The sequence below is a fragment of the Jaculus jaculus genome, chromosome 14 (genome assembly GCF_020740685.1).
Source record: "Jaculus jaculus isolate mJacJac1 chromosome 14, mJacJac1.mat.Y.cur, whole genome shotgun sequence".
Classification (NCBI taxonomy): Eukaryota; Metazoa; Chordata; class Mammalia; order Rodentia; family Dipodidae; genus Jaculus; species Jaculus jaculus.
This window is the reverse complement of record NC_059115.1, coordinates 48,551,948-48,566,190: the sequence shown is the minus strand read 5'-3', so window position 1 is coordinate 48,566,190 and position 14,243 is coordinate 48,551,948. Positions and strand designations below refer to the sequence as shown.

Here is a 14,243-nt window from a genome sequence, read left to right as displayed (position 1 = left end):
CAGCCAGACACACAACCATGTCTACAAGTGTGTCACTGTTTTCAGAAGCATTCTGAATGTACATAGAGGCTGTGACACACCCTGTCCTGGAGAGGACATGTGCATGTGCTGAGGCCACAGGCTCTTGCAGCCTGGTTGTTTTATTGGTATAATATTTACCAAACAGGGTTCCAAATAAGCTAAGTCTACTGACAGATCACTGTACTCAAAGACAAGAATATTCAAAAAATGTTGAGGAACAGTTGCCAACAGGAGTCCCTATGCAACCTGAAGACGGTCACCTGCCTGCAAGGCAGAAGCGTCATCAGAAAGGACTTATAAACTAGCATGAACACTCGGGGAAGGTTGGGAGACATGTGTACAGGCATTATGCTTGCTCCACAGTTCAATTCTGCGGCATTCGGTGAACAGACCTATTTGCTAGTCTCATCAAACTGAGAAGTTGACATTGAAAAGTAGAGGTATGAAGCTTCACGATTTGAATAGTTGTGCATCCCTAGAAGCCATGCGGCTCACCTGCCATGCAGAACTCTATGCAGAGTGCTGAGACAGCACTGCAGAGGGTGAGTCCTCTGCTCCGAGAGACAGATTGAGAGAGAGAGAGAGAGAGTGGGTCACATGAGACACTTCACGGTGTAGATCCCAGGCAATGGTTATCTATGGCACATGAGATGTTTGCAGACCCACTGAGGCATAAAAATCCTCATTCTTGGCCTGAGGAGATAGCTTAGCTGGCAAAGTGCTTACCTCAAAAGCATGCAGACCTGAGTTTGGTTCCCTAGTGTTAACACAAAATACCAGGTGTGATGGCAGGTGCTTGGGATCCCGGCACTAGAGAAGTGGAGGCAGAAAGATACCAAAGGCTTTCTGGCCAGTCAGTCTAGCCAACTTGGAGAGCTCCAGGCCAATAAGAGGCCTTATATCAGAGAAGGTGGCTGGTGTTCCCAACAAAGGTCACCCAAGGCTATCCTCTGGTCTCCACACACATGTGCATGCATGTGCGCATGCACACACACACACACACACACACACACAGGAATCTTCATCCTTCCGAGATAACATGTGGCCATTATTCCTCTCAAAGAAGGCCATATGAAAGAACAAGAATGTATCAAAACATACTTTTTACAGGAATTTCACTGGCATAAGCAGTGATGACTCAGACTTAATGGATAAGCTCACTAATGAACAACTTCCACCATGAGGGCCACTGTCACCAATGCATCAGAGTAACAAGATAACAAACTTCGTTAGGCTGCCCCCAATGGAAGCTCACTTGCTGGCTCTGAGAACATGCACTGCCGAACTCTTGCTCCAAGACCCCAAGAGTCTGTACCTCTTAAAACAATGATCAGTTTTGCACACCTCAAGGGAAAGCCGGTCAGACTCTCACCAGAGCAGAGCAATCAGAAAACTTTGGGACCCTTTATTGTCTACTTGTAAAATGTTATAAGCCTGTAAACTAGTGAATTTATGAGCCACGCTAATAATTTGTTCACACTTGATCAAGGGGCTTCGCAAACATGAAACCCCTGATGTGGGAGGATAATTTGCAGGTCTGGCTACTCAGCTGAAGGGACACTAACTAATTTGACACAGTATCATGACATTGATGGCATGGCACACTAATGACCAGGCTCCGAGATGTGGCTGTCAGCCTGTCGTTCCAGTGAAAATCTGGCTTTTTTTCACTGTGGTTAGGATTTGCTGCTGAACTCATTATTCAGACAGCGACATTAATGAGAACCCACACGTTTATTTTCAACGTACTAACCAGCGCTTAGCTTTCCATTTGTCTGATATGGTCAGTGATTAAAATGTGTTTCATGAATAATAAATTTGAGCTCTACAGTAACAAAGAAAAACCAGAGAAAACCAAGGGAAAGTTGACTGGAAAACAAACCTAGCCACCTCATGTTCAGGTTTTTATGTCACCCAGGATGGTGACAGGTGGGAGGAAAAGTAAAGCAATAAGACCAAGAAAAGGGCATGGAATACTTTAATCACCTACACCCATGGACAAGCTTGGTGTTTTGGTCATGACCATTGGAAACACAATGTGGTCAGGAGCAATTTCATGAACTTTGTATGGGATATCAAGCAATGTACTTGGGTTTTGAGTTGATATACAGGAGGAAGGATTCACTATAACAGTTCCATAAATACCACTATATTTGTCAAACATCTACCTCTCATGATTCTCTGCCCCTGCGCTGGACTTCTTCCTCCCTCCACAAAGCTCCCTATCTGCTCTCATGGGAGAGGTAACAAGAGATATTCACTTGACTCTGGCTTATTTCACTTAACATGATGCCTCCATCTCCTTTCATGTTCATGAAAATGATATAACTTCAATTCTCTTGCGCTTGAATAAAGCTCCATTGTGTACTTATTCCTCATTTTCTTTATCCACTCATCTGTTGATGGGCCTCTAGGCTGATTCTACATTTTGGCAACTGTGAGGAGGACTGCAATAAACATGGGTAGGGGGCTGGAGAGATGGCTTAGTGGTTAAGGATCCTGGCTGTGAAGCCTAAGAACCTAGATTCAATTCCCTAGCACCCTTGTAAGCCAGATGCACATGGTGGCACATGCATCTGGAGTTCATTTGCAGTGGCTAGAGGCCCTAGCACACTACCCTCCCTCCCTCTCTTCCTCTCTACTTGTCTCTCTCTCTCTCTCTCTCACTCAAATAAGTAAAAAGAAAAAAAATTTAAACATGGATGTATAAGTATCTCTGGTGTGTTGAAGAAAAACCCTTGGAGTATATACCCAAGAATGGTATAGCTGGCTCATATGGTAGTTCTATTTTTGATTTTTCAGGAAACTTCTACACTGATTTCCAGAGTAGCTGCATCAGTGTCCATTCCTACCTGCAGTTCCTCTTCCCTGCACCCTTGCCAGGGTTTGTTGACATTGGTTTTCTTGGGGACAGTTACTTGATGATTCTGAGAACAGATGTTTATTTTATCCATGTGATGACCCTAAGGTTTGTTTTCACATGCTTCCTCAACCTTACCCAAACTTAGTCTTGGATTAAGATGGCTTAAATATTTTTTTAAAAAATGATTATGAAATTGAGGAATTTTTTAAGAATCCTTTTTTTTGCATCACTTATATGAGTACTACTGAACTTTATAAAAAATTTCTATCTTTTATTTTAGTATGATAAGTTTCATCAGTTATTTTACGATCATTACAATCTGAAAATGTTCATATAATCATCTCTTCAAATGAATTAAGCTTTTTTGTTTGTTTGTTTGTTTGTTTGTTTTTTCAAGGTAAGGTCTCACTCTAGCCCAGTCTGACCTGGAATTCACTATGTAGTCTCAGGGTAGCCTCAAACACATGGTGATTCACCTACCTCTGCCACCCAAGTGCTGGGATTAAAGGCATGTGCCACTACACCTGGCTTGAATTAGTTTTTGGATTAGTTTTTTAAAAGGTAATCCACATGTAATAGAGATACGGAAACACTGACAATGTTCCCAACATGGTTGTAGAATGTACAATTCAAATTAAACAGGTAATATACTACACATTCTATCTGCCACTCTGGATAAAGAATTCTATCCAGGGCTGGGAAGATGGCTCAGTCGGTAAAGTGCTGGCCTTGCACCCATGGCAACCTGAGTTCAGTCCACAGAAGCTATTCAGAAGCAGCAGCGGTAGCAGCACACGTACTGGTCACACCAGCTCTAAGCAGAAGATAAGCAGATCACTGGGGCTCATGGCCCAGCAGATAGAGTCTACTTAGCAAGCTTCAGGCCAATGAGACACCACGTCTCAAAAAAAGAAAAAAAAAAAAGTGGATGGCACCTGAGGATCCATACTCAATGTTTTCCTCTGGCCTCTACATGCAAATACGTGCATGCGCACCTACATGAATACACGCATATATGTGAACGAGCACACAAAATTCTACTCAATACTGCATATGGCTTCAATTTTTATAAAATTGTAAAATAAATATGGGTTCATGCAGATCACTTTGGGAATGAAAATGTCACTGTATGCAACATTTCCCAAGCATGTATTTCTGAACTTACTGTCTTGAGATAGATCTGTAATTTTAGAATGCCAAAATGTCTAACTGGTACACAACATGTGGAAATCAGATTTAGACTGTGGACTAATTTTTAAATATATCTGAACAAGACCCCAGATCCATTGTCACAAGCAGCCTGACTGTCTCCGACTGCTGCTATTTCCATAGGTACCTGTGGCAGACAGTTCTCTCAGTGGCAGCAGTATCTCTTTGATGTTCATTTGTGGGAAACACTATCTCCCCATCTAAATCCAGGAAAATGTCTACTCTGTGACCGTGACTGGCTAGATGTTCACTAAATCCATGTTTCCCCCTTTCCTGCTTAATCTGGGTTGCATCTGCTGACATCCTTGTAGCTATGAGTCCTTGTGACCAAGTCTTGGCCAAACAGATGAAGGAGATGATGGGCCACTCTCACTCCAACTATAACTGTTCTTTGTATCCCCAACACCCTAGCTTTCCCTAGGAGGGAGGATCCAAATACCCACCAGGACCCCGTAATTCCTATAGAGTAAAACCATGGATGCCATGCACCAAGGACCCTGAAATACCACACAGAGCCACCCCTCTGCTCCTCAACCTGTGCCAACCTGAAGTGCCTGGAAACAAATCCTGCACTGGGTTGAGAGGCTCCCATTCAAGGATATTTGTTATTGCTGCAAGTAGGTCTCTCTCCCTCTTCTTTTTTGTATTTTTAAATTCTTTTATTTTAGATGTTGAAGATTGAGCTCAGGATCTCACACAAACTAGACAAGTGCTATACCACCAGCTTTAGTTATTTAGGTATTTACTTATTTGTGTACATATTTATGCATGTACATGCATGTGTTATGCATTGCAATGCACTACTTCCTCTTTTCCTTTTCTTTCCGCTCCTATCCTGTCTTCCCTCCGCCTTACTCCCTGTCTCACTGGTGAGAGCTGGACCCAGGAACTTGCACTTACTACCCATGTACTCAGCACTGAACTACACCCTGGTTCTGTGTCTATTATACCCAGACCTGTGAAATGGCCTCCTCTTCAGACTCTGGGCAATCCTGCTGTAAGCTACACTGCAAACTGGACAACCTTTACAGATACTTTACAATTGGGGTTCGTGGCTCCTCTAAGCCAAACTAAGAGAAGATACAGGAGCTAGAACCATCAGATAGCATACTTTTAAAGTGTATCCAACATGCCTTGCCTTACCTAATCTTCACATAACCCAAGGATGAACCCAAAATTCCACTGTGTGGATAAGAATACTGAGCGTTAGCGACATCTTTCTAGTAAAAGAAGTACTGGCTTATTTGTATACAAACTTTAGAATGGCACACAGTTCCAAATAAGACATTTCAGTTATGGCTTACAACAATTTCCTATGCTATTTTTCCAATGCAATACAATGTTTCCAACAAAATGGGACAAGAAGTATTCAGCTGTAACACAATTAGAACACCAGGAGCTCCTTTTTGAAAAGCCAGCAATAGAGGGAATAGTTTCAGATCTTCTTGGCCATTAAAATTTAGATAGATAGATAGATAGATAGATAGATAGATAGATAGATAGATAGATAGATATAGATAGATATAGATATATCTATATACACATATATACACAAATATGAAATATATATAATACACTTATATAACATAAACTTTAGTCATATTTTAAGAATAGGATTGGTAGCCAGGCATGGTGGTTCACTCCTTTAATCCTAGCACTTGGAAAGCAGAGTTAGGAAGACTGCCATGAGTTCAAGGCCACCTTGAGACTAGCAAGTGAATTCCTGGTTCCCAGCCTGTGCTAGAGTGAGACCCTGCCTTGAAATCTCCCCCCACCTCCAAAAAAAAAAAAAAAAACAAGAATAGGATTCATGACTGAGGATATAGTCTAATGGTAGAATGTTTGAATGCTTGCCTAAGGCCCTGGGTGGAATCTCTAGTACTACCCCAAAATAAATAAATATAGGAGAAGGAAGACGAGAGAAGGAGGAAGATGAGGATTGGCTAACATTTTTCTGTGAAAGAAAGCACAGTGAGTAGTCTATAGTGATTTGCATCCCTAAGTTCTCCATCACAAATGCTCAACTCTGCCATTATAGACAGACAAGAACCGCATGCAATCCAAAGCAAATGGGTGCAGCTAGATTCCAATGAAAGTTTATTTACATAAAAAAAATGAGGGTCAGATTTGGTCCAAGGACTATAACTTGTTAGCTTCTATCTTATAAGTATCTAGGATATTTACATATTCACCCATAACACATGATAAGTTTTCCTCTAAAATAATAGGAAATAGGCTCCTGTTAGCATTTCACTAGGATAACTGATTGCAGAAATAAATCCTCAGTGTTAAGAGGGAGTAGCTTCCATGTGACAATGGTTGGAGATATGCCAGGTACAGGGCTCGGCTTCCAGCAAAGACATGAACCATTGCTGGGTTCCCCCACCATCCACTTCCCCAAAGGCTCTTGAGCCCACACATACCAGAAGCTGGAATCTGAGCCTTTAGCTTTTTTTTTTTTTTTTTTTTGCCAGTATTGAAAAGCGCTTGTGTTGAGGCAGGGAGCTAACTCAAAGCCTTAAAGTCATCTTATGTGAAGAACCTCTTAAAAAAAAAAGCACACTAAATAATACAAAAGCTTTGAAATGGTACCAGAAGAGTGAATGCTGGGAAGTCAAAGTGAGATTCTCCAAAACTCTCAGAGTCAGGAATGAAGTATCTCTATGCTGGAACCAAATAGTGTTCATGGCTTTGGAGGGTAGGCTTTGTTAATGAACTTCAGAGTGGGAGCTCTGTGTCCAGTAACTGAGTACACCAAAACATGTCAGGTGTGCTCCTTATTATTATTACCTCTGGAACATGGAGCTATTCTAACAAGGAACTGGTTCCCTGTATGTTTGTGTGCACATATGTACATATGAGGAATGCATGCATATGCTGTATTGGACAGTACAGTTCAGGAATCAACCCAGATAGAAATGTGTTTTTTTTTTTTTCAAAGAATCTGTATCCCACTAATGTTTTATTAGACCAACTAACAGTACAAGACGGTATGATACATGAAAGAAAAAATGTTTTATGAATCTATTTACTTAAAATGTCCATCAACACAGACCATAATCAAGTAAGTCACAGTCCAGCCGGACAAAGGAGTAATTTGTAGTAATTAAGAATGACACTGGAAACGGACAGGGGTAGGTGACCTCACGTAAGAACGACAGAAAACTTTAATATGCAATAATTCTGAACCACATAAAAATATGCAGCAATGAAGAATTAAAGAAAGTTTCTTTTGTTAGCCATGGACTAATGGAATAAGATACCATTTCTTCTTTTGTATTTTTGGCTTTCTAGATTTCCACAAAGTAACTTTCAAGGTACTATGCATTTTGAGAGAGATGTGTGAAAAGATTCAGTTATGAATGGCTTTTGATGGCCTTTTCTACAGACTGGAAGTGTCCTGAGGGCAGACATTTCTGTCACTTCTCATGCCCCAGTGTTCATACCACCTTATGCACTCAGATGTTTTGATGCAGCAACACAGTCCACCTCACTTTGTGAAAGACCTCTCAGTGAGATGACATAAAGAAATTAAACCTTTATACTTCAGGTCCTTAAAGGACAGTAGACAAACTTGTTGAAAGAAGTTGATTGCTTGGGGATTATAGCTGCAAAGTAATTACTTGATATGAAATGATACTTTATTCTCTTTCCTTTTTCAACAATGGCACATAATCAGTTGTATTTTAACAACCTCAAACTCTGAGTCATTTGCTCATTCAAAACAAAACACATCTTGATCATGAAACTTGGCATTTCATAAATATTTGCTCCAAATATATCTCCTGCTTTGAAGTTGGGATGGCAAACTCCTGATTGACAGATAGGCAACCTGTGTGCAGAAGGAGCGAGGAGACCTCTGGTTTCAGCTCGAAGAAGATGCCTTCCTACCTACCCACTATCTCCTTGTAGTCTCTTTCCCAACAGTCAGAAATACAATATGATCCTGATATGTCATCTCCTCTCTCTCACACAGCATTCTTGATGGCTTCAGCATAGTCTTAGGACAAAGACCCAAAGTCCAGCATGGCCCAGCCCTTACAGACATTCCTGGCCTCTAGCTTAGCTACATCTCTCTCCTGCCTATGCCAAATGTCTCACTGACTCTCTTTCCTGGGATGAAAAGATGAAAGGGAAGACTAGAGACCAGGTCAAGATTTCAGCTTCTAGCATGAGTCCCATCACGGTCAGTCAAACAGTGGGGACAACAGCCCCATCATCCCCAAGTGCTGGGATTAAAGGCAGGCCTTGAGCACCCTGAACAAGTGTTCTATCCCTAAGCTAGAGTCAGACCTCTTTTGACTTTCTTTTTTAAAAATCCTGAAACAGGGTCTCAGTTGCTCAAGATGAACTTAAATTTGTGATCTTCCTGCTTTAGCCTACAACGTATTTCTTAAAAAAAAAAAAATAGAAACAATAAAAGGAGAAATCAAAGGACAAGAGGGCTAGGGCAATGGCTCTGTGAAAAAGTACCCGCCATTCAAGCCAGAATACACCCCATTTAAAAGCTGGAAATCATGGTGGGGCTTCTGTAATACCAACATGGTAGCAAGATGGGAAGTGGAGACCGAATTTTCTAGAAGCTTGTGATAAGCAGAGTACAGTGAGAATCCAGAGCAAGAAACCCTGCCTCAGAAGAAGATGGGCTTTAATGGGATGTAAATGAAGGACGTTTTCCTTATGACATAGGAAAGTGAGTACCACCACAGGCTGCTATCCCCCCCCCGCCACCCTCAGTAGTCAAGGCTATGAACATGACAAAGAGAAACCCTCAGGAGCTAAATCTCACTGGCTCTGAGAGTGGGACCACCACATGACAACACACTCCATTTCATCTCTTCTTCCTAGGTACACACAGGAGGTTGTGATGCTTATTTACCCTGACATATATGTTAGGACCACAATGCCTTGTCAAAGGGATGTGAGCAGACCCAAAGCCCACCACTGCCAAGCCTGCCAAGAAAATGACTGGACTCCCTGTTCCTCTTTCCCAGTGACCCCACAATGCACATGGCTCATGTAACACAGAAATTAGTCAACAGACAAGCATTGACACCAAGAGATCATAATGACAAAACCTACAGGCTGCTCATCACAGCTACTAGCCCCACTGACTTGGATGTGTCACAGCTCATCAAAACCCACCTGGGGATCCACACAAAACATGCACACATTTCTGGCTTTGTCCCCATGGAGCCTGTCTTGGACCTATGGGAACATCCTCACATTCCATGTGCCCTCCTTTCAGGAAAGGCTACCACCATGTTTTCCATGGACCCACAGTGGCAAAATGAAATGACTGGCATGCTTATCGTGTGACAAAACTATGTCTGAAATAGAATCTAGCTTAAATTTGAGACATGTAAAAAGGTCTCAGCCCTCACAAAGCCAGACCTGTCAGGAAACACCAACAAAACTGCCAGGAAATGACTTACACTGGAAGTCAGAAAAAGTCTTGCACCAGAAATAACCTGCAAAGCGTGAAAGGCGCATAGGAGCTAGGTCTGAGGAGGTGGCTCAAGGGCTAACAGCACTTGCTCTATCAACCTGCCGACTGGAGTTCAGATCTCCAGCACCATGTAAAGGCAGACATGCGGTGACACATGCATCTGTCATACCAGCATACCTACAAGACTGGCAATAGATTTGGGAAAAGCAAGCCTGGCTTAACTAGCAGCAGACAAGAGAGACCCAGCCTCAAACAAGGTGGAAGGAGAAAACCAATGCTCCAAGGTTGTCCTTGGATCTCTACACATGCCCCACGGTGTGTGAAATGCCATGCACAACCCCCCACACACACACACATACACACAATATTTTTTTTTATAAAGATGAGCGGAAGTTAGGTGGGTAGACAGGACTGGATGAAGGGCAGGGAACACGTGGGGTTCTTCAATGCACTGCTAGTGAAACCAGCTACGTGCACACATCAGTAGTGAATCTTAATCTTCTACCATCTACAGTGACTGTAAAAATATAACATGGCAGTATCAGGACCTTAAAAGCCCAAATAAGGCAAATACATGGAATAATCAGTAAATAAGAGAATGCCATTGCACTCTGCTAAGTGTTTCAATGGTCCCAATTCTACTATTCAAAGAGAGAAGGCAGTGAGCGATTCACACTAAAATTACTTTTCTAAATTACTTAGGAAAATAATAGTGAGGAAAACAGAGCAGCTTGCCTTATAGGCTACCACACTTTCTCTTCTTTAAAACCTACAATGATTCCTCTATAAATACCATTATCCTCCAACAAAGCAAAGGTAATTCTGTTCATTCTTTTGCTCCACAAAGCCTAGAATGTAGTGACAAGACCCAGGGGACAGTAGATGCTGGGTCCCCACGGACCTACAGCCAGCCCTTCCAGAGACTCACTCCTCTCAGGCACTGGGGAGTTTGGAGAGTACTCACATCGCAGGCCCAGAAGGCCATGAGGTGCTTTAACTCCCTCACACTCCTCAGGACCATCTAGAGGCGCCTTCATGTAGGGTTCTGGTACTATTGCAGTTTCTGCCTTGCTAAGGTTGCAGTGAGGTGATCAGTTTCTAACCCCTGGTGTGGAAATCGGTGAGTCGCACTCCAGAACCACGCTTGGGGGCAGGAGGGAAGGGGTTCCCTTGTGTCCCACCCTGCTGAGAACAGAGGCTTCTTCAAGCAGGATCAGAGGAGCAGCATCAGTTCTGACATCTTCCAGGCTTCTTCCCAGCAGCTCAGGATACCAGGGTCTGATCTCTCTCCCCACAATGCCCCCTCCAGGAAAATATAAGAAACTGCAGGACAGTCCCCTGAAGTAGGACCTGGAGTTAATTCAAGACCTGACTCAGAAGTCCCTGAGGCCAGCCACTGTGCAACCACCTGACAAAAAACCTTAGCCCTTGGCCATGACACACGGAACTGGGCGAACATCCCGCCCCCCTCTCCAGGACTCCTTCCTCATCCCTGTCCTCTGTACAGACATGTGCACCTTTCTGCTTCCTTCCAGTTCTGCAGCTCAGTTCTCCCCATTCCCACTGCCTGGAAGGGACTTATTTCCTCATTCACCCAGACTCTTTGTCCACAGAGATCATTCCTAACTGCACATCTGAAGTCAAATAGTAATTTTTCACGTATGGTGATGCACACCTTTAATCCCAGCACTTGGAAGGTTGAGCTGTAAGGATTGCCATGAGTTTGAGGTCAACCTAGGTTACAATGTAAGTTTCAGGTCAGCCTAGACTAGAATGAGACCGTGCCTCAAAACAAGTTATATTTTCTAACAGGTCTTCTCTTTTTTTCAGGAGGGTGGGATTTTTTTAGATTTATTTATTTAATTGAGACAGAAAGTGAGAGAGGGAGAATGGGCACAACAGGGCTTCCAGCCACTGCAAACGAACTCCAGATACATGTACCACCATGTGCATCTGGCTTACGTGGGACCTGCAGAATCAAACATAGGTCCTTAGGCTTCTCAGGCATGTGCCTTAAGCACTAAGCAATCTCTCCAACCCCCAACAGGCCTTCTCTAACCACCCTAAAGTGTAGTCTCCAAGATATGTTCTTTTTAATTTTTTTATATTATGTATTTATTTGATTGTAAAGAGGAAGAAAAAAAGAGAGAGAGAGGATATGGGCATGCCAGGACCTCTAGCCACTACAAACTCCAGATGCATGCACCACTTTGCATATCTGGTTGTGCATGGGTACTAGGGAATAGAACTTGTGTCTTTAGGTTTTGCAGGCAAGTGCCTTAACCACTGAGCCATCTCTTCACCCCTAAGATAGGTTCTTTTTGTCTCTGTGTGTACATTGTATAGATGTGTGGGTATACATGCGGGTGTGTGTTTAGGTGTATGGTTATGTGAAGGCAAGAGGTATCCTGAGCTCCTGGGACGAGGGGTTATGCACATTGGTTTTAAGTTAGAAGCTCTCACAGGGCTGGAGCTGGCCAGGTAGACTACACTGTTGGCCAGTGATCCTCAATAATTCGCTTCTTTTCTTAGTGCTGGGATTATAAGAACACACCAACACACACACACACACACATTCTAAGGATCAAGTTCAGGTTCTAAAGTGCATTTTAATGACTGGGTCACCTTTCCAGCACCCAAGAAACATTCTTTACACTGTCCTTCATGAATTTTCACTCAGGTAAACATCTTTTTTCTTCACGGACTTGCTTTCCTCTTCCTCCCTCTACTAGAAGACAAACTCTAGGGCAGCATGACTGGGTCTGCCGCTTCCTAGCTGGGTGCCCTCCTGCTGCTGGATACAGTAGCACAATGACTGCCACACAGCAGGCACTCAATAGATACTTGCTGAATCAATGAGTCACTAGTCTAATTACCCACTGCTATCCTTCAGCTAAGTAAAGAGGGAAAACTCAATCACTTGAAGCTCTAATATAACAAATGACAAATTCAAGAGTGATTTTCAATGGCATGTAATGAGACTGAAATTGCAGAAAGGGCATAAACAGGCTGGGGTTTGGAACATCAGAAACGGAAGGGGGTTGAAGGCTACGTGATTCTCCCTTGCTCATTTACGAGCACCCATTTTGGCCTCTGCAAGCCATCTCATAGGATGTCTGTCAAATGGTGTTCTTAACCCCATACGTCTCCAACTTCCTTCAACGTCATCCACTCACGTTGCCAGGTGCAAGAAGAAAAGTTGCTACCAGGGTTCTTTACAAGCTAAGCCTCTCGATCCTGGCTGGCTCTGAAAAACCACTTGTAAGTGTTCTTTGTTAAACCACAGTTTGTAATTTTGTCACAGGTGTTTGGCTGAAAGGAGGACAAAGCCTTTTAAGCCAGTACGCCCATATTATGTCTCTGTGTATCTTCAGTGCCACACCTATGAGCTGACAAAGTCTTTTCTGTCTGGGCATTGCAGCCAGGATAGTTAATGCTGGGTGTTTTTTTTTTTTTCTTTTGCTAAGGGAACCATAGATGCTCCAAAATGTTCACGCCTAAGGAAAATGTTCAAGTAGAATTTTAACACGACCTGTCATGAAAGCTGACACCAAGTGCAATGGAGAGGAAATGGGATGACAGGAGTTGTACCTGGCAGTTCAACAGAACATAGGATAAATACTCTTTCTTTGTAAGGCAGCCAAAGCACTGGTTAGAAGTTCAAACGAGGAAGAAGAAGTGAATGAATATTCAAAGTGTGCGCCACCAAATGACTTTTCTATAATTGCAACAAAATACATTAAAATGAGCTACATCTCACAAAAGCAGCACGGAGAGGTGAACATAGAGCCAAATTGGGGTTGGACACTGATTTGCTTCTTCTCTAGCCCTGAAAAAGTCATGCATCTTCTCTGAACCATGCCACAAGAAGACAGGGGAATGGAATCCATTATCTCAAAAGTTCTTTCCACGGGCTGGAGTGACAGCTCTGTTAGTGATGTGCTGGTCACTCAAGCATAAGGACCTGAGTTCAGATCACCAACATCCATGGAAGCCCCAGGTACAGCATCATGTGCCTATAATCCCAGTGCCCAGAGAGGCAGAGGAAGGCACATCCCTGTGGTGAGCTGGCTAGCTAGACCTGATAAGCTTGGGACTCTGTGGGAGACACTGTCTTCATGAGTAAACTAGACATGCTGGACATCAACCTCTGACCTCTGCATGCATGTATTCATGTGTACACACACAGAGAGACACACACAAGGTCCTGTACAGTCCACGTGCTTCTGGAGTCCAGGATGTTTCTGGACATGCTTTATTCCAGGTGTATAGCCACAGAGGAAGGTGAGCCCACTTCCCTCTGACTCACCCTTAGCAAGACTGGGCAATTCTGCCACCCTTCAACAGAGACCAAGGAGCCAGGTAGCTGTACTCTGGTTTTGTGTGTGTGTGTGTCTATTCAAATAAAGTTCTGTTTCCATATACTGTGAGAGGGTGAGTTGATGTAGTAATTACCTGTTACTCTTGACAAGTAAGGTAATTAATGTAGCAAAATACCACTGCAATGTGTGTAAATTTAGACCACCATAATTAAAGCACCCGTCTGTTCAACAAACTGTTCCATTAAGAAAAAATATTGACGGTGTACATTTTTTGAAATTAGAAAACGTATGGAATGAATGAATCTCCCTTGGTTGACATCCATCTCCAGAATGCTTTCTCGGCAGGGAGCAGGCATGAGGGAGTCACTTCCCCTAACAA

At 42.9% G+C, this 14,243-nt stretch overlaps 1 protein-coding gene across 5 annotated transcripts in view; it reads right to left on the bottom strand.

The window, feature by feature from the left end:
* The window catches only part of Foxp1 (forkhead box P1), a 526,824-nt gene that overhangs the window by 402,995 nt on the left and 109,586 nt on the right, over positions 1-14,243 (bottom strand). The gene's annotated exons all lie outside the window — the stretch shown is intronic.